This window comes from Equus quagga, chromosome 18 (genome assembly GCF_021613505.1).
Source record: "Equus quagga isolate Etosha38 chromosome 18, UCLA_HA_Equagga_1.0, whole genome shotgun sequence".
NCBI lineage: Eukaryota > Metazoa > Chordata > Mammalia > Perissodactyla > Equidae > Equus > Equus quagga.
The window spans coordinates 43,769,101-43,791,750 of NC_060284.1; the positions used below are offsets into that span (position 1 = coordinate 43,769,101).

At 39.3% G+C, this 22,650-nt stretch overlaps 1 protein-coding gene across 2 annotated transcripts in view; it reads right to left on the minus strand.

Moving 5' to 3' along the window:
- Nucleotides 1-17,893, minus strand: part of LOC124229993 (monocarboxylate transporter 1-like) — a 28,751-nt gene extending 10,858 nt beyond the window's left edge. For both annotated transcript variants that reach the window (XM_046645652.1, XM_046645651.1), the window contains exon 1: nucleotides 17,829-17,893. The gene's annotated coding sequence lies outside the window, so the exon portion shown is untranslated. The remainder of the gene's footprint in view (nucleotides 1-17,828) is intronic.
- Between the last annotated feature and the right edge of the window lie 4,757 nt (nucleotides 17,894-22,650).

Here is a 22,650-nt window from a genome sequence, read left to right on the forward strand (position 1 = left end):
TGTTAGATTTATTCTAAGGTAGTTTTTGTTATTATTATAGATGGTAATTTTAAAAAGTCATTTTTTGTTAGCTGCTGGTGTATAGGGACACAATTGATTTGTTTAAATAACAGCTTTATTGAGACATAATTCACATATACAATTCATCCTTTTAAAGTGTACAACTCAGTGTTTTTTAGTACATTCACAGAATTGTACAATATCACCACTAATTTCAGAGCATCACCCCAAAAGTAAACTCTGTACCCATTAGCAGTTACTCCATTTCCCCCTCATCCCAGACCCTGGCAACCACCTATTTACTTCCTATTTCTCTGGATTTGCCTATACTGGACATTTCTTATAAGTGGAATCATACAACATGTGGCCTTTTGGTCTGACTTCTTTCGCTTATGTTTTCAGGGTTCATCCATGTTGTAGCATGCATCAGTACCTCATTCCTCTTTATTGCTGAATAATATTCATTTTATAGAGATACCATATTTTGTTTATCCATTTATCAATTGGTGGACATCTGGGTTCTTTCCACTTTAGGGCTATTGTGAATAAAGCCACTATTGAAATTTGTGTACAGGTTCTTGCGTGGATGTAAGTTTTCAGTTCTTTTGGGAATATACTTGGGAGTAGAAACGCTAGGTCATATGGTAATTTTGTGTAAATTTTGAGAAACTGCCAAACTGTTTTCCACAGTGGCTCCATCATTTTTAGTCCCACTAGCAATGTATGAGGGTTCCAATTTTTCTACATCCTTGCCAACATTTGTTATGTCTCTTTTTGATTTTTAACTATCCTAATGGGGAGTTTGCAGAACTTCTTAGATGTGTAGATTAACGTTTTTCATCAACTTTGCAGAGTTGTCAGCCATTATTTTTTCAAATATTCTTTCTGCTCCTTTCTCTCCCATTCTTCTGGAGCTCCCATTATGCATATATTGCTACACTGGATGGTGTTCCACAGGTCCCTGAGACTCTATTCATTTTTCTTCATTCTTTTTTCTTTCTTTTCCTTCACTTGATAACCTCAATTGACCAATATTCAGGTTCACTAAATCTTTCTTCTGCCAGCTCAAGTCTTCTTTTGAGCCCCTCTCATAAATTTTTTAGTTATTGTACTTTTCAGCTCCAGAATTTCTATTTGGCTCTTTTTCATAATTACTCTTTATTGATATTCTCTATTTGGTGAGACATTGTTCCCATACTTTCTTTTTGTTCATTAGACATGTTTTTCTTTGATTCTTTGAACATATCTATAATAGCTAATTTTATTTATTTTTTTTGAGGAAGATCAGCCCTGAGCTAACATCTGCTGCCAATCCCCCTCCTTTTTTTTTTTACAGAGGGAGACTGGCCCTGAGCTAAAATCCATGCCCATCTTCCTCTACTTTATATGTGGGATGCCTGCCACAGCATGGCTTGATGAGTGGTGCCACACCCACACCCGGGATCCAGATTGGCGGACCCCAGGCCACTGAAGCGGAATGTGAGAACTTAACCTCTGTGCCACCAGGCCGGCCCCTATACTAGCTAATTTTAAAACTTTGTCTAGTAAGTCCAGCGTCTGGGGTTCCTTAAGGACAGTTTCAGTTGAATGACTTTTCTCCCTGTGTATAGACCATACTCCCTGTTTCTTTGTGTGCTTCATATATTTTTGTTGTTGTTAAAAACTGGATATTCTAAATAATGTGGCAACAGTGGAAATCAGATTCCCTCTCTGCCCAGGGTCAGTTGTTATTGCTGTTTGTGGTCTGTGTTGATGCTGTTATTTGTTTAATAACTTTCCTGAACAAATTCAGTGCAGTTTGTAATTTTTTGTTGTATACAGCCACTGAAATCTCTGCTCGATTAGCTTAGTGGTCAGCCAATGATTTGATGAAGACTTCTTTAAATGCCTTGAATCAGTATATCTCCCAGGCATTGCTAAAGGGCATTATGTGTGTACTGGGGCATGGTTTCAACTCTCCAGCAGGCAGCTTACACCTCTGCCTTAGCCTTCAGTTCCTACTTGTATAGGGCTTTAAGGTCAGCCAGAGGTATGAAATTCAGACCTTCTCAGGTCTTTCCTGAGCATGGGCACAGTCCTGAACGTATGCATGACCTTCTAGAGTCCCAGGAATATGTCAGAGCTTTTCAAAGCCCTGTATGCACATCCCATTCCTCAGCTTTTCAACTGTTTGATCAGCTTTTTGTTTACCCAAGTTGTTTGTCCAACTCAGGCAGCTGAGATGTTAAATAATTGCCTCCAATGTTTTCCACAAACGTCCTGGGGAAAAAGGCTGTTCACACTAGCAAGCTCTGAATCAGATCAAATAAAGATAAGCCCTGTGAGTGGGGGTTTCCAAGGAACTGCCAGACAAGTTAAATAATGACAGTTCTCTAAGAATGGGGCTTTTCAAAGGGTTCCAAATCCATTCTGCCCCCATCAGTGGCTACTAGGCTGCTGGTTTTCATGGCTACTGTGATTGTGAAGTTATTTGTTTTTAATCCTACTACAGAGTTGGGGAGAGAAGAATGGGAAGAGGTCACAATAAAATCACAAATCTTGCTGTTCTTACTTATATTCAGCTGTTTTCTTGAATATATTCTCTTTGAGTTATTGCAAGCCTTTGGTTAGTTTTAAGTTCTGAAAAGGTGATTTTAACAATTTTTGCCAACGTTCTTGTTGCTTTTATGAAGGAGGAGATTTTCTGAGAGCCTTACCACACCATTCCAGAAGTACCACCACAATTGATTTTTGTACATTGATCTTTAATTTGGCAAATTTGCAAACATCTCATTGTTTTTAATAGTTAATTAGTATATTCTTTCAGGTCTTCTGCATAGACAATTACATTACCTAGGAATTATTATAGTTTGGTTTCCTCCTTTCCAATTCTTATACCTTTTTTTCCTGTCTTATTCTGCTGGGCTCAACCTCTGGTACAATGTTAGATGGAAGTGGTGATGGTAGGTATATTAGTTTGCTAGGGCTGCCATAACAAAATACCATGGTCTGAGTGCCTTAAACAACAGAAATTTATTTTCTCACAGTTCTGGAGGCTAAAGGTCCAAGATCAAGATGTCAGCAGGTTTTCTTTCTTCTGAGGCCTCTCTCCTTGGCTTGTGGATGGCTGTCTTCTCACTATGTGTTCACGTGGTCATCTTTCTGTGTGTGCAAGTGTCTGGTATCTCTCCTCTTCTTATAAGGACACTAGTCATATTGGATTAGGGCCCACCCATATAACCTCTTTAACTTAAATAACTCTTTAAAGGCTCTATCTCCAAATATAGTCACATTCTGAGATACTGGGGGTTAGGACTTCAACATATGAATATTGAGGTGACACAATTCAGCCCATAACAGTTGGCATTCCTGTTTCATGATTTGAAAGGTAATGTATATGTTTCATCATCAAGAAAAGTATTTACTCCAGAGTTTGCTAGAAACACCATCAGATTTAGGAAGCTTTATTCCTAGTTCATTTAGAATTTATTTTAAATTCAGTGACCGTTGAATTTATTTATTTTTTTAAATAATGCTTTCTTTCATTTGTAAAAGTAGTGAATAACATTTATAGATTTTTTAAATTTTTTTTATTGAGTTAATGATAGGTTACCATCTTGTGAAATTTCAGCTGTACATTAATGTTAGTCATTCGTGTTGTAGGTGCACCACGTCACCCTTTGTGCCCACCCGCCAACCCACCTTTCCCCTGGTATCCACTAAACTGTTATTAGTCCACATTTTTAAATTCCTCATATGAGTGGAGTCATACACAGATTATCCTTCTCTAGCTGGCTTATTTCACTTAACATAATTCCCTCAAGGTCCATCCATGTTATTGCAAATGGAATGATTTTGTTCTGTTTTACAGCTGAGTAGTATTCCATCGTATATATGTACCACATCTTGTTTATCCATTTGTCTGTTGATGGGCGCTTAGGTTGCTTCCATGTCTTGGCTATTGTAAATAATGCTGCAATGAACATTGGGGTGCACAGGACTTTTGGGATTGCTGACTTCAAGCTCTTTGGATAAATACCCAGTAGTGGGATGGCTGGATCGTATGGTAGTTCTATTTTTAATTTTTTGAGGAATCTCCATACTGTTTTCCATAGTGGCTGCACCAGTTTGTATTCCCACCAGCAGTGTATGAGGGTTCCTTTTTCTCCACAACCTCTCCAACATTTGTTACTATTAGTTTTAGATATTTTTGTCATTCTAATGGGTGTAAGGTGATATCTTAGTGTAGTTTTGATTTACATTTCCCTGATGATGAGCGACGATGAGCATCTTTTCATGTACCTATTGGCCGTCCGTATATCTTCTTTGGAGAAATGTCTGTTCATGTCTCCAGCCCATTTTTTGATGGGGTTGTTTGATTTTTTGTTGTTCAGTTGTGAGAGTTCTTTATATATTATGGATATTAAGCCTTTGTCAGATATATGACTTGCAAATATTTTTTCCCAGTTAGTGGGTTGTTTTTTTGTTTCAATCCTGTTTTCATTTGCCTTGAAGAAGCTCTTTAGTCGGATGAAGTCCCATTTGTTTATTCTTTCTATTGTTTCCCTTCTCTGAGAAGGCATGGTGTCCGAAAAGATCCTGTTAATACTGATGTCAAAGAGTGTACTGCCTACGTCTTCTTCCAGAAGCCTTATGGTTTCAGGTCTCACCTTTAGGTCTTTGATCCATTTTGAGTTTATTTTGGTGAATGGTGAAAAAGAATGGTCAATTTTCATTCTTTTACATGTGGCTTTCCAGTTTTGCCAGCACCATTTGTTGAAAAGACTTTCTTTTCTCCATTGTATGTTCTCAGCTCCTTTGTCAAAGACTAGCTGTCCATAGATGTGTGGTTTTATTTCTGGGCTTTCAATTCTGTTCCATTGATCTGTGCACCTGTTTTTGTACCAGTACCATGTTGTTTTGATTACTGTAGCTTTGTAGTATGTTTTGAAGTCAGGGATTGTGATGCCTCCCGTTTTGTTCTTTTTTCTCAGGATTGCTTTATAAATTCGGGGTCTTTTGTTGCCCCATATGAATTTTAGGATTCTTTTTTCTAATTCTGTAAAGAACGTCATTGGGATTCTGATTGGGATTGCGTTGAATCTGTAGATTGCTTTAGGTAGAACGGACATTTTAACTATGTTTATTCTTCCAATCCATGTACATGGAATGTCTTTCCATCTCCTCATGTCATCATCCAATTGTCTCAGAAAGGCCTTGTAATTTTCATTATATAGGTCCTTCTCTTCCTCAGTTAAATTTACCCCAAAGTATTTTATTCTTTTTGTTGAGATTGTGAATGGTATTGTGTTCTTGAGTTCTTTTTCTGTTAGTTCATTATTGGAGTATAGAAATGCTACTGATTTATGCAAATTGATTTTGTACCCTGCAACTTTGCTGTAGTTGTTGATTACTTCTAAGAGTTTTCCAATGGATTCTTTGGGGTTTTCTATATATAAGATCATGTCGTCTGCAAACAGCGAGAGTTTCACTTCTTCCCTCCCTATTTGGATTCCTTTTATTCCTTTTTCTTGCCTGATTGCTCTGGCCAGGACCTCCAGTACTATGTTAAACAAGAGTGGTGATAGAGGGCATCCTTGTCTCGTTCCTGTTTTCAGGGAGATGGCGTTCAGTTTTTGCCCATTGAGTATGATGTTGGCTATGGGTTTGTCATATATGGTCTTTATTATGTTGAGGTAGTTTCCTTCTACACCCATTTTGTTCAGAGTTTTTATCATAAATGGCTGTTGGATCTTGTCAAATGCCTTCTCTGCATCTATTGAGATGATCATGTGGTTTTTATTCCTCAGTTTGTTGATGGGGTGTATCACGTTGATTGATTTGCGGATGTTGAACCATCCCTGTGTCCCTGGTATGAATCCCACCTGATCATGATGTATGATCCTTTTGATGAATTGTTGAATTCTGCTTGCCAAAATTTTGTTTAGAATTTTTGCATCTATGTTCATCAGTGATATTGGCCTGTAGTTTTCTTTTTTCGTGGTGTCCTTGTCAGATTTTGGTGTCAGCATGATGTTGGCCTCATAGAATGTGTTAGGAAGTGTTCCATCTTCCCTAATTTTTTGGAATAGCTTGAAAAGGATAGGTATTAAATCCTCTCTGAAAGTTTGGTAGAATTCCTCAGGAAAGCCATCTGGTCCTGGGGTTTATTCTTTGGGATGTTTTTGATTGCTGTTTCAATCTCTTTCCTTGTGATTGGTCTGTTCAAATTGTCTGCCTCTTCTTGAGTGAGCTTTGGGAGATTGTAGGAGACCAAGAATTTATCCATTTCCTCTAGGTTATCCATTCTGTAGGCATATAGTTTTTTGTAGTATTCTCTTATAATCTGTTGTATTTCTGCAGAGTCTGTTATTTCTCCTCGCTCATTTCTGATTTTGTTTATTTGAGCTTTCTCCCTTTTTTTCTTTGTAAGTCTGGCTAGTGGTTTGTCAATTTTATTTATCTTCTCAAAAAACCAGCTCTTTGTCTCATTGATCCTTTCTACTGCCTTTTTCGTTTCAATAGTATTTATTTCTGCTCTGATTTTTATTATTTCTCTCCTTCTGCTGACTTTGGGCTTCATTTGTTCTTTTTTCTCTAGTTCAGTTAGGTGTGCTTTAAGGTTGCTTATTTGGGATTTTTCTTGTTTGTTAAGATGTGCCTGTATTGCGATGAATTTTCCTCTTAATACAGCTTTTGCTGTATCCCATATGAGTTGGTATGGCATGCTATCATTTTCATTTGTTTCCAGGTATTTTTTTTATTTCTTCTTTAATTTCTTCAATGATCCATTGCTTGTTCAGTAGTGTGTTGTTTAGTCTCCACATCTTTGTGCCTTTCTCAGCTTTTTTCTTGTAATTAATTTCTAGCCTTATAGCACTAAGATCTGAGAAGATGCTTGTTATTATTTCAATTTTTTTAAATTTGTAGAGGCTTGTCTTGTTTCCCAACATATGGTCTATCCTAGAGAATGTTCCATGTGCACTTGAGAAGAATGTGTATTCAGCTCCTTCAGGGTGGAGTGATCTATATATGTCTATTAAGTTCAATTGTTTTAGTTTTTCATTCAGCTCCACTATTTCCTTGTTGATTTTCTGTCTGGATGATCTGTCCATTGATGTGAGTGGGGTGTTGAGGTCCCCTACTATTATTGTGTTGTTTTTAACATCTTCCTTTAGGTCTGTTAATAGTTGCTTTATGAATCTTGGTGCTCCTGTGTTGGGTGCATAGATATTTATAAGCGTTAGTTCTTCTTGATGAAGTGTCCCTTTGATCATTATATATTGTCCCTCTGTCTCTCTCTTTAGCTGTCTTATTTTGAAATCCACTTTGTCTGATATAAGAATTGCAACTCCTGCCTTTTTTTTCTTGCTATTAGCTTGAAGTATTGTCCTCCACCCCTTCACCCTGAGCCTGTGTTTGTCCTTGGGGCTGAGGTGTGTTTCTTGGAGGCAACAAATTGTTGGATCTTGTTCTTTAATCCATTTTGCCACTCTGTGTCTTTTTATTGGAGAGTTCAATCCGTTTACATTGAGAGTGATTGTTGATGCATGTGGACTTAATGCTGTTAATCTGTTGCTCATTATCTTGTTTTCCTGCGTTTCTTTTCCTGTGTGCTTTTGCCTACCCATTTAATACTGCAATTTCTTATGCTGGGTTTCTTAGATTTTTCCTTATTTATGATTTGTGACTCTGTTCTGTATTTTATTTTAGTGTCTACCCTGAAGTTTGTATTTAGAATCTCGTGTATAATATAGTCTATTCTCTGGTGGTCTCTTACTTACTTGGCCAATACTGATTTAGACCCTTTGCTCTTCCCCTCCTAAATAATTATTTTCATTTCTTATTCCAACTTGTGTTATGAATTTGTAGTTAGAGTGATAAGATCGTCCTTGCTTTGGTAGTTTCCTTACCTTTACCCTAATGCTATAGTTGAATATTTGCTATCCTGTTCTGGTTCTATCCATCGGTCTCCCTAGTCTGTGGATTGTGACCCCTTTCTCCCTTTTTTCTTTTTTCAGGTATGAGAGCCTTCTTGAGGATTTCTTGTAGTGGAGGGCTTTTAGTTACAAATTCCCTTAACCTTTGTTTGTCTGGAAAAGATTTAATTTCTCCCTCATATCTGAAGGAAATTCTTGCTGGATAGAGTATTCTTGGCTGAAGATTTTTATCTTTTAAAGCTTTGAATATGTCACTCCATTCTCTCCTAGCTTGTAAGGTTTCTGCAGAGAAATCCGCTGACAGTCTGATAGGGGTTCCTTTATAGGTTATTCTCTTCTTTTTTCTTACTTCCCTGAGTATTCTTTCTTTATCTTTCTTTCTTGCCAATTTTACTACTATGTGCCTTGCAGTAGGTCTTTTTACATTGACAAATCTAGGAGATCTGAAAGCTTCCTCTACACACATTTCTCTGTCAATCCCTAGATTTGGGAAGTTCTCTTCAATAATTTCGTTAAGCACACTTTCTGCTCCATTTTCCTTTTCCACGTTCTCGGGAATTCCTATGATCCTTAAGTTCTTACTCCTCATTGAGTCCACTATCGCTCGGAGATTTTCCTCGTTTTTTTAATTCTTAGTTCTCTTTCTTCCTCTGTCTGGAGCCATTCAGCCTGTCTATCTTCAATTATGTTAATTTGCTCTTCTATGCATTTATAGATTTTTATGTAAACCACCCTTGCATTCTTAGGACATGCCCAACTTGGTCACCATATATTATCCTTTTAACATATTTCTAAATTAAATTTGCTAATATTTTGTTTGGATTTTTTTGAACTGTGTCCATATATTATTTGGAAATATAATTTTCCCTTCTCATACTGTCCTTTTCTGATTTGAATATCAATGTTATATTAGAGTCACAGAGTGAGTTAGGAGATGTTCTCTTTTTTCCTCACCTCAGGAAGAGATTATATAAGACTGAAATTATCTGTTCCTTGAAAGTCTGGTAGAATTTACTTGTAAAACCATCTGAACATTGTATTTTCTTTCTGGGAGATTTAAAATCATCTACTTCAATTTCCTTAGCAATTATAGGTCTATTTATTCCTTCTATTGCATTGTGAGTCTGCCTTTGTAGGGTATTTGTCTGTAACTTCTTCCACTTTGTCAAAGCTTTCAAATTTACTGGCATAGAATTTTTATATTTTCATCTCTTTATGGGTCTGTAGTTATGTCCCCTTTATTGTTGATACTTGTGCCTTCTTCCCCCTACCTTAACCTCAGGAGTTTATCTATTTTATCAGTTTTCTCCAAAGAGCACTCTCCGTTTTATTGATCTTTTTCATTGATTTCTGCTACTATCTTTAGAGTCATTTTTATTCTTATATTTTTTAAATTTATTCTGTTCTTTTTCAAACATCAGGTGGATACTTAGCTAGTTAATTTTTAGCCCTACTTCTTTTCTAATACAAGCATTTAAGACTAAAAATTTCCCTCTAGGTATCACTTTTACTGCATACTACAGTTTTATATATAGTATTTTCACTATTGTTTGTTCCAAGTGTTTAAAATATTTCCATTACGATTTCTTCTTTAACCCAGTTATTTAGAGGTTTTTAAATCTCCAAAGGAAATCCTTTGTTAAGTTTATTGACATAATTAACAACACTGTGGTAAGATGACAAAGATAGTATAGTACAATTTGATTCTTTGATATTTTATGAGACTGGCATTTATGGGCTGGTGCATGAATTTTTTAAAATATTCCATGTATGCTTGAAAAGAATGTACATTTTCTGGCTGTTGGGTTTGAATTATTCACTCAAACTTTTGTTTTATTCAAATCTGCTAAATCTTTAACAGTTTTATATTTTCTTCTTCATTTATCAATAATTGAAGAGAAGTACACTGAAATCTCCTAATGATGATGTGTTTCTCAATTTTTCCATGTTGTTCTTTTCGTAATGTTTATGAGCTCAGGTGGCTGATCTTAATGTCTGAGAAACCTGAGGGCCTAAACTGAGGGCACTTTCTTCCAGAAAAAGATTTGCATCTCTCAGAAGCTAGGAAACATTATGGACCTGGATGACTTTAGCCTCTTCCAGGACCCTGGCTTAAGATAGGCGCTAAGGTCAGCTTTCCTTTGCTTCTAGTCCCAGGCTTATCCCCCAATTACTAGCTTAAGAATGCAAGGCATAGGATAGAGTGAACTCAATTCATATTTGAGCGACAACTTTATTTAATTTACTAAAGGCAATATAAATTAAAATATGGTTCCTGCTCCCAAGGAATTTATAATTTTTTTTTTTTTTAAAGATTGGCACCTGGGCTCACAACTGTTGCCAATCTTTTTTTTTTTTTTTAAGGATTGGCACCTGGGTTAACAATTAATGCCAATCTTTTTTTTTTTTTTCTGCTTTATCTCCCCAAACCCCCCCTGTACACAGTTGTATATCTTAGTTGCAGGTCCTTCTAGCTGTGGGATGTGGGATGCTGCCTCAACGTAGCCTGACGAGTGGTGCCATGTCCGCACCCAGGATCCAAACCCTGGGCCGCTGCAGTGGAGTGTGCAAACTTAACCACTCGGCCACGGAGCCAGCCCCAGGAATTTATAATTTAATGGCAGATAATGACAGATATTACTACCATTATAGATACTATTTCTTAATTATCTGTTTTGTGCTGGATACTTTCACCAGCCTTGTATGACAAACTTCTTGTGTCCTTGACTTAACATTCATTGCTCAAATTGTTGAAAATGCATTCTTGAATGCTTTCTTTCTTTGACTTCTCCCTGGATTTTCTTCCTTTCTTGTGGGCCACTCAGTCTTTTTCAGTTTGATTCAAAATGAATTTCTTCTGCCTACTTTATATTAATTAGGTTGGCAACTGACCAAAGACATAACTCAATCTGACTTGAACTGAAAGAAAATGCTTTTGGCTCATGTAACCAAGAAATCTAAGGTGGGAGTTCTGGCTTCAGGCACAGCCTGATCCAAGGACCAAATGATGTGGTCAGGGATATTTCCCTATTGTGGTTCTACTTTCTTCTGTTTTGGTTCCTCTTTCAGGCAGGTCCTCAACTCATTGAGGCAAGAAGATTGCTAGGAACTCCAAGCCTACACACTTCTTACCACAATTCCATCTTCTTCTATCCAGGCAACAGAATTCCCAGAATATTTACTCTGGCAACATACCTAGCTTTGAGTAAGTACATGGTTCAATCAGGACTAATCATGATGTAAGCCTTGACTGGCTGGATCTAAGTCACATACCTACTTCTGAAGCTTGGACTCCAGTGACAGAATGAATAGAATGGAAAGCCTAAGTTTTCAAATGCTACTAAGGCCCTACATAATTTATCCTTACTTCACTTCCCACCTTTGTCCCTCCTGGTTCATACTACTCCAGCTACACTGGCCTTCTTACTATCTTTAAGGATGTCCAGCACACTTGCCCTTTAGAGTTTCTGAATTTACTGTTATCCCTGCCTGGAATTTTGTTAACCCAGATATCACTTCAATGCAGTCTTTGTTCAAATGTTCCCATATCAGGGAAGCTTTTCTGGACCATCCTAGATCAATCCTAGATCAACCTCCCACTCCCTACTCTTTACTTTGCTTTATTTTTCTCTGAAGCACCTATCTACAAGACCAAATAACAGCAAATGCTCATATACTGCTTTCTATGCAGCAGGCACTAGATTAAGCACTTTACTTGATTAACTAATTTAATGCTCTCAACAACCCTATGCAGTTAAGTTCTATTACTGTCCCCAGTTTAGAGTTTGGCAAACCAAAGAACAGAAAGGTTAAGTAACTTGCTCAGAAGATGGCAGATCTGAGATTCAAATCTAATCAGAATGGCTCCCAAGTTTGTGCTCTTAACTGCTAGACTGTTACCTCTTATTGTCAGTCTGCCCACACCAAAAAATAAGCTGCATGAAAACAAGCACTTTTTACCATGATATATACCTGGCTCTTTGGTATATAATAGTATACACTCAACAAATATTTGAGGAGGGTGATCTAGTCGGAAGGGAGAGCAGATGCTGGGAAGGCCTTAAACATGCACTACACACATGCCATCCTAAACACTCTGCAGACTCAGAGCTCATCTACTCCAGCCACTTCATTATCATCTATGTGATGACTCAACTGCACATTTCCAGCTCAAATTACTAGCCAATCCAGAACCTGGGAGTCACCCTTCTCTCATTTTCCCTCATACCCCATAATCTGACCAATCTGAATAGCTCCTGAATTTATCCTCCTCTCCACCCTCACAGCCACTATACTTTAGATCAGGTCACCATCTCCCATGGGCTAATGCAATAGGTTCCTAAGTTTCCCTATCTTTCTGTCTCCCCATTTCATTCTCCACATTGCAGCCCAAGTGATCTTCTCAAAGTAAAGCCTGGTCATTTTGCTCCTTTTCTTAAAACTCTTCTATGGCTCCAGATATACCAACCTCAGAAGAATGTCTTAACAAAGCATTCAAAGCCTATTCTAATCCACCCTTGCTTATCATTCCAACTTTATTTCTTCCTGACTTCCATCATATACTACAATCTGGCCTTAATGGAGTAGTTTAAGTTCTTCAAAGTGCCGGGCTCTCTCATCACCTGCCTTTTGCACATTTCTGTTCCTTGTGCCAAGTACTGGTTCTCCTGTCACGTGACTGCTATTTGCCTTTCAGGTCTCATCTTCCCTGAACTGCCAGGGGTGGGCTTGGCATGCACACATAGGACCCTAGTCTTACCTCTATCATAACACCTGCATTGCAGTATTTATTTGCCTGTCTTTCCCACTAAACTGTGTATGCTCTCTTGAGTAGAGACCCTATCTATTGTGTTCAATGATATATTTCCATTATCTAGAATAGGTTCTGGCAGATAGTAGGCAATTATATTGTAAAATTAAATGAAGCCCCATTTTACTGACGAAGAGGTACCGAAAGTTGTTAAATGGCAGAGCCCATATCCAAATCCAAGTGAGTCTGGTTCTGAAACACATGTACTTTAGTGTATAGATCCTTTTTAAAAGAGGGATAAAAATTCTCACGGACCACTTGCTTGATGAATTATTTTAATTATAATGCTACTTACAAATGTATCTATTAGATACAGTGACACTAAACAAAATCACTGCAAACGAACATTAATTTATAAGATGGATGATATTTTGCTATAACCAGATTACTGCTGTCATAATGAATATGCCTAACCTACTATATACTTTTTTCTATTTAAACTAATATAAAATTTGTTTTTACAGTGTTTAAAATATGCGATAAAATCATCTGATCTACATTTATGTAAACCCATTATTTACTTATAAAGTATGCTTCCATATTCTTCACTAGCCCACACAATTAAATCTATACCATTTGCTATCTGCATTGCTGTTAATCAAATATAAATACATAGTACTTTCCTTTTAGAAGGATGGCCATCCACATTATCCATAAAATGTTTTATCCATTTTAGATTGTCAATTAAAAACAAATACAAGATAGGAAAAATTCTCCTACAGAAGCCATCATCCCCAATAATATGTACACATGTACAGAGATACCTAAGAAATGTTACTTTATTTTGTAATCTCATTTAAACACACACACACATGCATACACATGGGCAATGCCACCACAAAAAGCAGAAGCCTGGGCAACTTTTCAGATTGCTCCTGTTCCTCCAGAAGGATTTGAGACCTCTGCCACAGTGTTCCTTGAGCGTCTCTGGCCTTGCCCCAAACTTCTCCAGGGCCTCCTGGCTAAAGAAACAGGACTAAGATACAACCAGGGCCAGCAAGTTCCACTGGGATGGCACTGTTTGCAGGAGCTCAGACACAATCAGATTGCTTCAAGTCCTCTAAAGCAATTGGGACAAATGGACCAGACACCTCCTCCTAACATTTAGAACTTTCCAAGTAGCTGCTCTAGCCCAGAAATTGATGGAATCAAATCAGAAGGTCACCATTGTTCAAGAGCCTGATAGCAATTACAGATTCATCTCTTTCAGAGATTTCCCTCAATTATTTTGACTATTCATCAGAATGAGTAAGATTATGGCATGAAATTTCTAGAAGTATAATTTTCTACCCATTCCCCTTCATTTGATGGAGCAGACAAGGATAAGTCAAAGTCCCTGAAAGAATACAAAACATACTGTCAATTCCCCCCCCAGAGAAGATATGATCGGTGTGGGAGCCACTTCAAAGTTTCCCAATGCCACTGGGCCCTGGTCTCCCAAAATATAATTCACCTTTGGTAAAGCTCTCTGTTGGCATCGGCTGGTTCTGATCCAGGAACTTGGTCCCTAGTTTCATTTGTTTTTGTTCTGTAAAATAGTATCACATCTCATGCTATCTTTCACCTGGGGTCTCTTTAGCCAGAGCTACCAAATTAGTTTTCTTTCACAACTATAGTCTTCTGTAAGTTTCACATCTGGTGTGAGGCAGAAAAACAAATGAAGCAAAATGCTGGATGATATAAAGTCCTAACTTATCCCATTGTATTTTCTCTTCACCTAGTATCTTAGATTTACTTTGAAGGGAACTACGTGGATGTACAAGTGACTCCCAAGCCTTCAACTGTTTTGTCCCAAAAAGGACTTTGGAAAATGTGTACCCCCTTACATACTGACTACTAAAATGTATAAATTTAATAACTACCAATATGTAATTTCTGGCATGTTGTACATTGTGTTATGTGTTTTAAATATATCATTGTCAAAACCTTGGCACTTGGCTCATTCAGTCTGTACAAAATGGCCACTAAATAACCTAACTGGCCAGTACTCATTATCGAAAAGGTCTGACTTCATTTGAATTCAAAGCAGTGAGTATATAAGCATTCCCCTTACAACCTACTCTCTCTCAAATTCTAAGATTGATAGAAGAAAATCAGAGAAGGCAGAAGTTTGTTGTCTGGGTGAAATATGCTCCTGACCCCTTAAAAATTTCTCTCTTTGGGGCTACGCATTCTGGATTTTTCCCTTTGTTTGGGTAGTTACCCCAAAATTTTTACACAACGGGGCAGAACACCAGAGTAAGAACTGGGATGAATGAGGCAGCCCTTCTTGTGTAAAGAAGGAGGGGGGATTTGTGTAAAATGAGTTGGTAAAGAAGTCCTGAGGCATCCATTCTCTTCCCAGGAGAGACCACTTTAAATTCAGGGTGCACAGGAAACTGAGGATTTGCAAAATAATTCCTTAGACTATACTACCATTTGAAAGTGAAAATTACTTGTCCCAGAGTATTTCACCTACCTATGCTGAAGGTAGGATAATAAAAATATTTCCAAGTCAAAGTTTTCTAAAATTTCCATTTGAATTATAGAAGTTGTAACATCTCAGTTCATGAGTTTTACAAGTTTGTCCTCTGAATTAAGAGTCAAAAAACAATTAAGGTTAATTGATCTCAGAATATTTACGCTTAAATTTACATACATACTCAATCATAGGAGAGCCGTTTGCTACGTTAAGTTTCACTTGGAACAGCTAATATAAAACATGCTGAATGTGATTAAACTTTGAGTTTAGTTGCCAGTTATGATTTCCCACAATTTGTTTTTAAAAAGTCACAATATTTGGTCACCAAGAACTGTCTCATCAGTCTTAATAGTAACACTGTCTTCTACTAAAAACTTTGTTTCACAGTGTCAAAATTCTATTTAAAACTCAAGTGTCTTAAAACAGATTCAGGGGGAAAAAGGTGAATAAAATATGAGCATCCAAAGGAAAAAAATTATGAATAAAAAAATTCGAGACCCAGACATGGACTCAACACAATTCTGCCAAACTAACAAATTCCTGTCTTTGTTATTTGAAATTTATTTTGGCATGATTTTTAAAAGCAGATCCATTTTTTTTCACATTTTCAAAAAGATATAAGAATCTGAAGCAATAGTGAAGAAAGGACTAACTTCTAAAGGAAATTAGAGACTGTGTCCTCCAAAGTCTTTTATACTATACAGAAGTTTTGCTTGGTAGAATTCCAGATTATAATCTAGGATATAATCTACAAACATTATTTTCTACAGCAATCCAAAGAAGACTCTCCAAATCAAAACCTAAATACACTATTTTATTAATATATGACTGATTGTTATGCCCGAGTTTGAAGCAAAAATATACTGGCTTCTTTAAAATAATATTGAGTTAGGGTTATGGTCATCTACATTACTCCTTTTGACTAGAAATGCCAGTACACCACAGCTAGCACCCACTTCACACTCAGTTCTTAGAGGCCAAGTTGGGAAAATCAGTCACAAAGAGGAAGCCAGTAGAAAAAGTCGTTTTTCCTTTTCTTGATGGAAAAAAAAAGTATGAATTGGACCACTCAGAAATATTTAACATTATAATTAAACTCATAGCTTTTCAATAGTTGTAAAGTTTATAGTTTTATGTAAAAATATATCATAGGTTTTGATGACTAAAGACTACCTTTCAAAGTTTTACTTATCATTCTGAAAGTTGTCATCTCAAATTTGAGACCCTTAATTTTGTCTCCTTCTAGTTCTTTCCTGTATACATAATTGTTTAATATTCCATGAATGAGTCTGAACACCATTATTACTGCTACATCTGAGCCCACTACTTCATAGAAGAAATAAATTTATTATTGTCAAGGACCTGATAATCCACAAAAGACTAATAAATTTATTGTTTGTCTAGCATAAGCATTACTTACACTAAGCATAGATAAATGGTTATTTGCAAAGTTGTTTTAGAGGGCATTTTGGGAGACTAAAGAAGCATCAGAAAGGAAATTTTGTTACCTCAAAATACAATTATAGGTTAAATTTAAGAGTTTTTAAATGCTGACAACACAAGTCCTAGAATACATTGTCATTAAGATAAAAATCACCTCCTTTATTGTACAGTAATTTCAACAACGTATTCACTTTCCTAAGAAAACAATAGCATCCGTTTTCTACATGACAAACTACAAATATCAGCACGGTGCAACCACAGCAGAGGGAGGTACAGGTGCATTTCTAATTTGCAGAGCCGGCATTCCAAACCGAGGGTCACCCACCTCTAAAGGGTTACTGCAACTGACCTGACAAAGGCCCGCATCTTAGAGTGCGTTCCCCAGGACAAGGTTTGGGGGTAATTTAAGTAACATAACTGATGTGACCGGATCGACAAGGAAAGAGTACTCCACGGGTCATGGTAATCACCCAAAAAGTTGCTTAAGACACAGTGTTCCATTTAACGATGTGTTATGGGAACTACAAAGACAGTCCATGCCTTAACGAAACTTACCACAGAAGAGAGAAAGTAAGCAAAAACAATACAACCAGAGTAAACGTTCACGTAATACAAAAAACACAACGGAGGACAGGGACGGGCAGGATTTGAGGAGGAGAAAACGGAATTTCTACGGGGAGGGCAAAGCCACGGAGGATCAAGAATTGGGGAGAATTCCGTTGGTTAGGATGAATTAACGAAAGAAGAAGAAATAGTTTAAAGATTAGAAGGTTACGGGTGGCACGCCACAAAACCAAAAATCAAACCCCAAAACCCTCCCGCCCGAAATCACCGTCCGCTGAGGCACGACCTGGCTAAGAGAGCCCGGAGGCAGGAGGTTAAGCAGCCCCGCGTGATTTTACAGCCCAGGTCGTTATTCTTCCAGATCAAAAGCATCCCCGGCGGGGATGAAGCGATTTCCCCCGGTCAGCACGACCTTGTCCTTCTCCCCGAGCGGCGGCCGGCACCTGCCGCAACCTCCTGCCCGAGCCGCTCCCGGCTGCGCGGCTGCCGGCCGCCACGATGCCCCGCCGGGCCGCCTCCCTCCCATGGAGACCAACGTCTCGCTCTCCGCGGCTCCCTCCGACCCAGCCGCGGCGGCGAGGGCTGCGCGGGGTCCGCGCCGAGCGCCGCCGCCCGCCGTCATCCGACTAACCGTTACGCGCGGCTCGCGGCGCCGAGCGTGAGCGGGAGGCGGGGGCGCGGCCGGAGCGCCTTCTGCTGCACGCGGCCCGCTGCGGGGCTCTCCAGACAGTGTTCTGTGGGGGGAGCGCCGCGGGCTCATATATACCCCCGCGGCCGGAGCATGCGCACAGGGGGCGGAGTCGGCGCTCCCGGCCGCCCGCCCCCCCTGCAGTCGAGCGGCCCCCTCCCGACCGCGGGCGCCGACTTCGTGTGTTCCCCGGCAACCTCGCGGTGACCTGCACGTGTGCGGGGCACCGACGTCGGCCTCAGTGTCAGTTTCTGGCGGAGAAAAGGGAAAAGCCGCCCGGGAAGGATGGGGCGTGTCCCCGGGGGCCTGACTCAAGGGTAGGAGGCGATGGGCGCGCGGAGGAGCCCGGAGGTGACTGGAAGTGGAGCGACTGGCCAGGGTTTGCATGGACGTGGACCTCAGGGAAGTCGTTCCAACCCTCTGAGCCTGTTTTCTGTTCTCTGAAATGACAACAGTGATGGAACCGTCCTCGTAGGCGCTTTTGGTGGTTTTGATAAATTAGGGAACTTGCTTGTGGGCCTTGATGAATAGTACGTATTATTAAACACAGAAATCGGGAAAGAAGAGCAGGTCGGAGGGTGGCGAGAATGACACCGAGAGGGAGGATGTGTATGCCTGGAAACATGGAGAAATGAGAATGCAGAGATGCCTAATTTTTATGCACACTGAATGCTTGGAACAGGATATAAATATAGTTAGCCGTTTTGGGGGGACTGATTACAAACTCAGCACTTCACCTGAATCCTCACAACCCTGTGAAGCAGGTGCTATTAACATTTTACAAATAAAGGACCCGAGAGGCTCAGACAGGTGAAGCCACTCTCCGGAGGTCACAGAGCTAGCAGTGGCCAACATTTGAAGTCTGAAGTCACAGCTTGATTTTATCATGAGCCCCTGTAGGTTCTTGAGCAAGTCCAGATGCCAAAGTGTATCTGTTAAAGTGATTACCTAACCTTGACTCTGTGTGTGTGTGTGTGTGTGTGTGTGTGTGTGTGAGGAAGATTGGCCCTGAGCTAACATCTGTTGCATCTCTTCCTCTTTTTGCTCCAGGAAGATTTTGGCTGAGCTAACATCTGTGGCCACCTTCCTCTCTTTTCTGTGGAGTGCCACTGCAACATGGCTTGACCAAGGGTGCTGGGTCCGTGTCTGGAAACCGAACCTGCGAAACCTGGGCTGCCGAAACAGAATGTGGGAACTTAACCACTGCACCTCTGGGCAGGCCCATAATCTTGACGTTTAAGAAATACCAAAAAAGTATAAGTTAAGGCTTCTGCTTTCCAAGAAAGTACAAGTTCTGTGAGGAGACTGAGATACAAATGATCCAACATTAGTTGAGCATTTGCTGCACGCCAGGACCTTGTCTTACCGCTCTCTCCCCCCACGCGTGCACACGCACACCCACACACACACACACACTCTTAATTCTCACAACAACCCTGTGAGCTAGCCTTAAGTTTTTGGTTTGCAAATGAAGGACCTGAGATTGAGAAGTGGATTTTGGGGGATCAGGTCCTGAGGGGTCCTGTGTGCTTTCCTCTCACCCACTCTGCCTCTGTTTCACAGCAAAGTTTTCACTAACAGTTCAATATGTTAGTAGAAGACAGTATGGAGTCTATGACCAATGCTGCTTATGAGCAATAACTGCTTTTTACCTTCGATGAATGCAGAGAGGGAAGGTGCTGGGTCATTGGGGTGATCAGGACCTAGCACAGCAGTGCTTAGGACTGTTAGGGTGGCAGCAGCATTTGGGTTGAGTTAGGGAGACAGAGTTGGCCTGAATTTATAAGGGCAGTGGGAAGAGGAAGAACAAGGTGATTCCCAGGAAATTTCTCAAAGAAGGCCTATAAAACAGCAGTATGGTGGATTCAGAATATGGACTCAGGAGCCAGACTGCCCAGTTTCCAAAAAGCAAAGTATCTAATTAGGTTGTTATGGTAATAAAAGTAGTGTTTGTGAAGCACTCGAACAGAGCCTAGTGTATACAAGTGCTGAGTACGTATTTGTTAAAAACAAATAGGGAAGTCATTTGGTGTAAACTGAATTCGGCCTGACTTTGTTCTTCCTAAAGGACCTGACTTGGCCATCGAGCATGCATTGTATATCTGCTTTAAACATTTGCTGTGTCCCAAAGACAAGAACAAATGTCCTTAAGATAAAGGTGCAACTCCCCGCACCCCCACATTGGCATTTCCTTAAGGATAAGTGTCTTTCCTTAGGCTAGGAACTGACTGCTGTGCTCACCTGTGACCACCCAGCTCGGGACAATAGACCTGCCACCCTGCTGTGTCCAATGAGACAAGACAGCAGACCTACTGCCTGCTGTGTCCATCAATCACTATGCTGACAGAGCAGTCTCAAAGTGACTATTGTAAAAGGGACATTTCAATCATATGTGAAACATGCTCTTTGGGGGTATATAACCACTCTGTACACCCCACTTCTTTGGTGCCCTTTCTTCCTTTGGGAAGAAAGGCCCCGGGCCATGGTCCTCACATTTTAGCTCAGAATAAACTCACCCAAATTTTCATTTATAAAAAAAATAAATAAATAAACAAATAGGGCCAGCCCCAGTGGCCTAGTGGTTAAGTTCAGTGCACTCTGCTTTGGCAGCCCAGGTTCAGTTTCCAGGTGAGGACCTCTGTTAGCAGCCATGTTGTGCTAGCAGCCTACATACTAAAAAATAGAGGAAGATTGGCACACATATTAGCTCAGGGTGAATCTTCCTCAGCAAATAAAGAGATATCTAAATAGATAGATAGATAGATAAAAAAGGAAATTAAGAAAACAACTCCATTTACAACAGCATCCAAAAGAATGAGATAGCTAAGTATTGATTTAACTAAAGGTTGCAAAGAGTTTAGGCAACTGTACAGTCTGAAGAAACAGTGCCCACAAAACTGCCCTTACGTCAGACACCAGCCACAAGTTTGGGGGGTCTCCAGGGCCAGCCTCGCTTCGGACCATCTGGCCATAGGGCACAATCTGGGAGGGGTCCGAATTTGAAGTTCTGGTTGTCCTCTCCCTGTGGAGTCCTGCATGGTGTTACCTCCTCCCAGCTATGATGTGTGACAATGCTCAAAGAGTTTTGCCAACCAGGGAAGGTCACTCAAGCCCTGGTGTCCAGCATTTTACTGAGGCATCATTATTTGGCATGAGTCATCAACCACCGAGTGAGTGAACTCAAATCTCCAGCTGCCTCCCTCCCCTCCATGGAGGTTGGGCTGTTACCATGTGACACAAAGCCCTTACTCTCCAATCACATGATTGGTCTTTCTGGCATTGCCAGCCCCCACCCTGAGTCATTTTGTTAGTATAAACTATGAATGGGCCCACCATGAGACACCTCATTAACATAAACTATCAGGGTTGGTCTGAGGGACCCACCATGGATTACAAACATACTCCCATCACTTGGCAAATTGCAGAGGTTTAGAGGTCACCTCCCAGGAGCTTGGACAAAGGCCAGATCTCTCTTCAGAGGAGTCCAATTTCCTTACTACACAAAGTTGAAAGACTTATACACTGAAAACTACAAAATGTTGGTGAAAGAAATTAAAGAAGACCTAAATAAATGGAAAGATATCCATTCATGTATTGGAAGATTTAATGTTGTTAAGATGGCAATACTACTCAGCATGATATACAGATTCAATGCAATCCCTATTAAGATTCCAACAGCCCTTTTTGCAAAAGTGGAAAAGATGATCTTCAAATTCATATGGAGTTGGACAGGACCCTGAATAGTCAAATAGTATTGAAAAAGAACAAAGTTGGAAGACCCACACTTCCTTATCACAAAACTTATTAAAAAGATACAGTGATCAAAACAGAGTGGTACTGGCATAAGGATAAATATATAGACCAATAGAATAGAATTGAGAGTCCAGAAATAAACTCATAAATCAATTGACCAATTGATTTTTGAAAAGAGTGCCAAGGCCATTCAATGGGAAAAGAAAAGTCTCTTCAACAAGTAGTACTGGGACAACTAGATATCCATATGTAAAAGAATGGAATTGCACCCCTACCTCACATCATATACAAAAATTCACTCAAATGGATTAACCAACAACCTAAATGTAAGAGCCAAACTATAAAACTCTTAGAAGAAAGCATAAGGGTAAATTTTAATGACCTTGGGTTTGGCAATGGATTCTTAGATACAACACCAAAAGAGGAGTACAAAAGTAGAGAAATTAGATTTCAACAAAATTAAAAGCTTTTGTGCATCAAAGGATATTATCAAGAAAGTGAAAAGACAACCTACAGAATGAGAGAAAATATTTGCAGATCAGGATCTAATATCCAGAATATATAAAGAACTCTTACAACTCAACAACAAACAGACAATCCAATTAAAAAATGAGCAAAGGACTTGAATAGATGGTTTCCAAAGAAAATATGTAAATAGCCAAAAAGCACATGACAAGATACTCAACATTATTAAATAGTCATTAGAGAAATGCAAATCAAAACCACAAGATGCCACTTCACCCCTACTAGGATGGATAAAATAATAATTTTTTTAAAGGAAAATTATTGGAAAGAATGAAGAAATTTGAAACCTTGTACATTGCTGGTGGGGGTATAACATTGCACAGCCACTGTGGAAAATAGCTTGGCAGTTGCTCAAAAAGTTAAATATAGAATTACCATATAACCCAGTGATTCTACTTCTAAGTATATATCCAAAGAATTGAAAACAGGTATTCAAACAAATACTTGTACAGGAATGTTCATAGGAGCACTATTCACAACAGTGAGA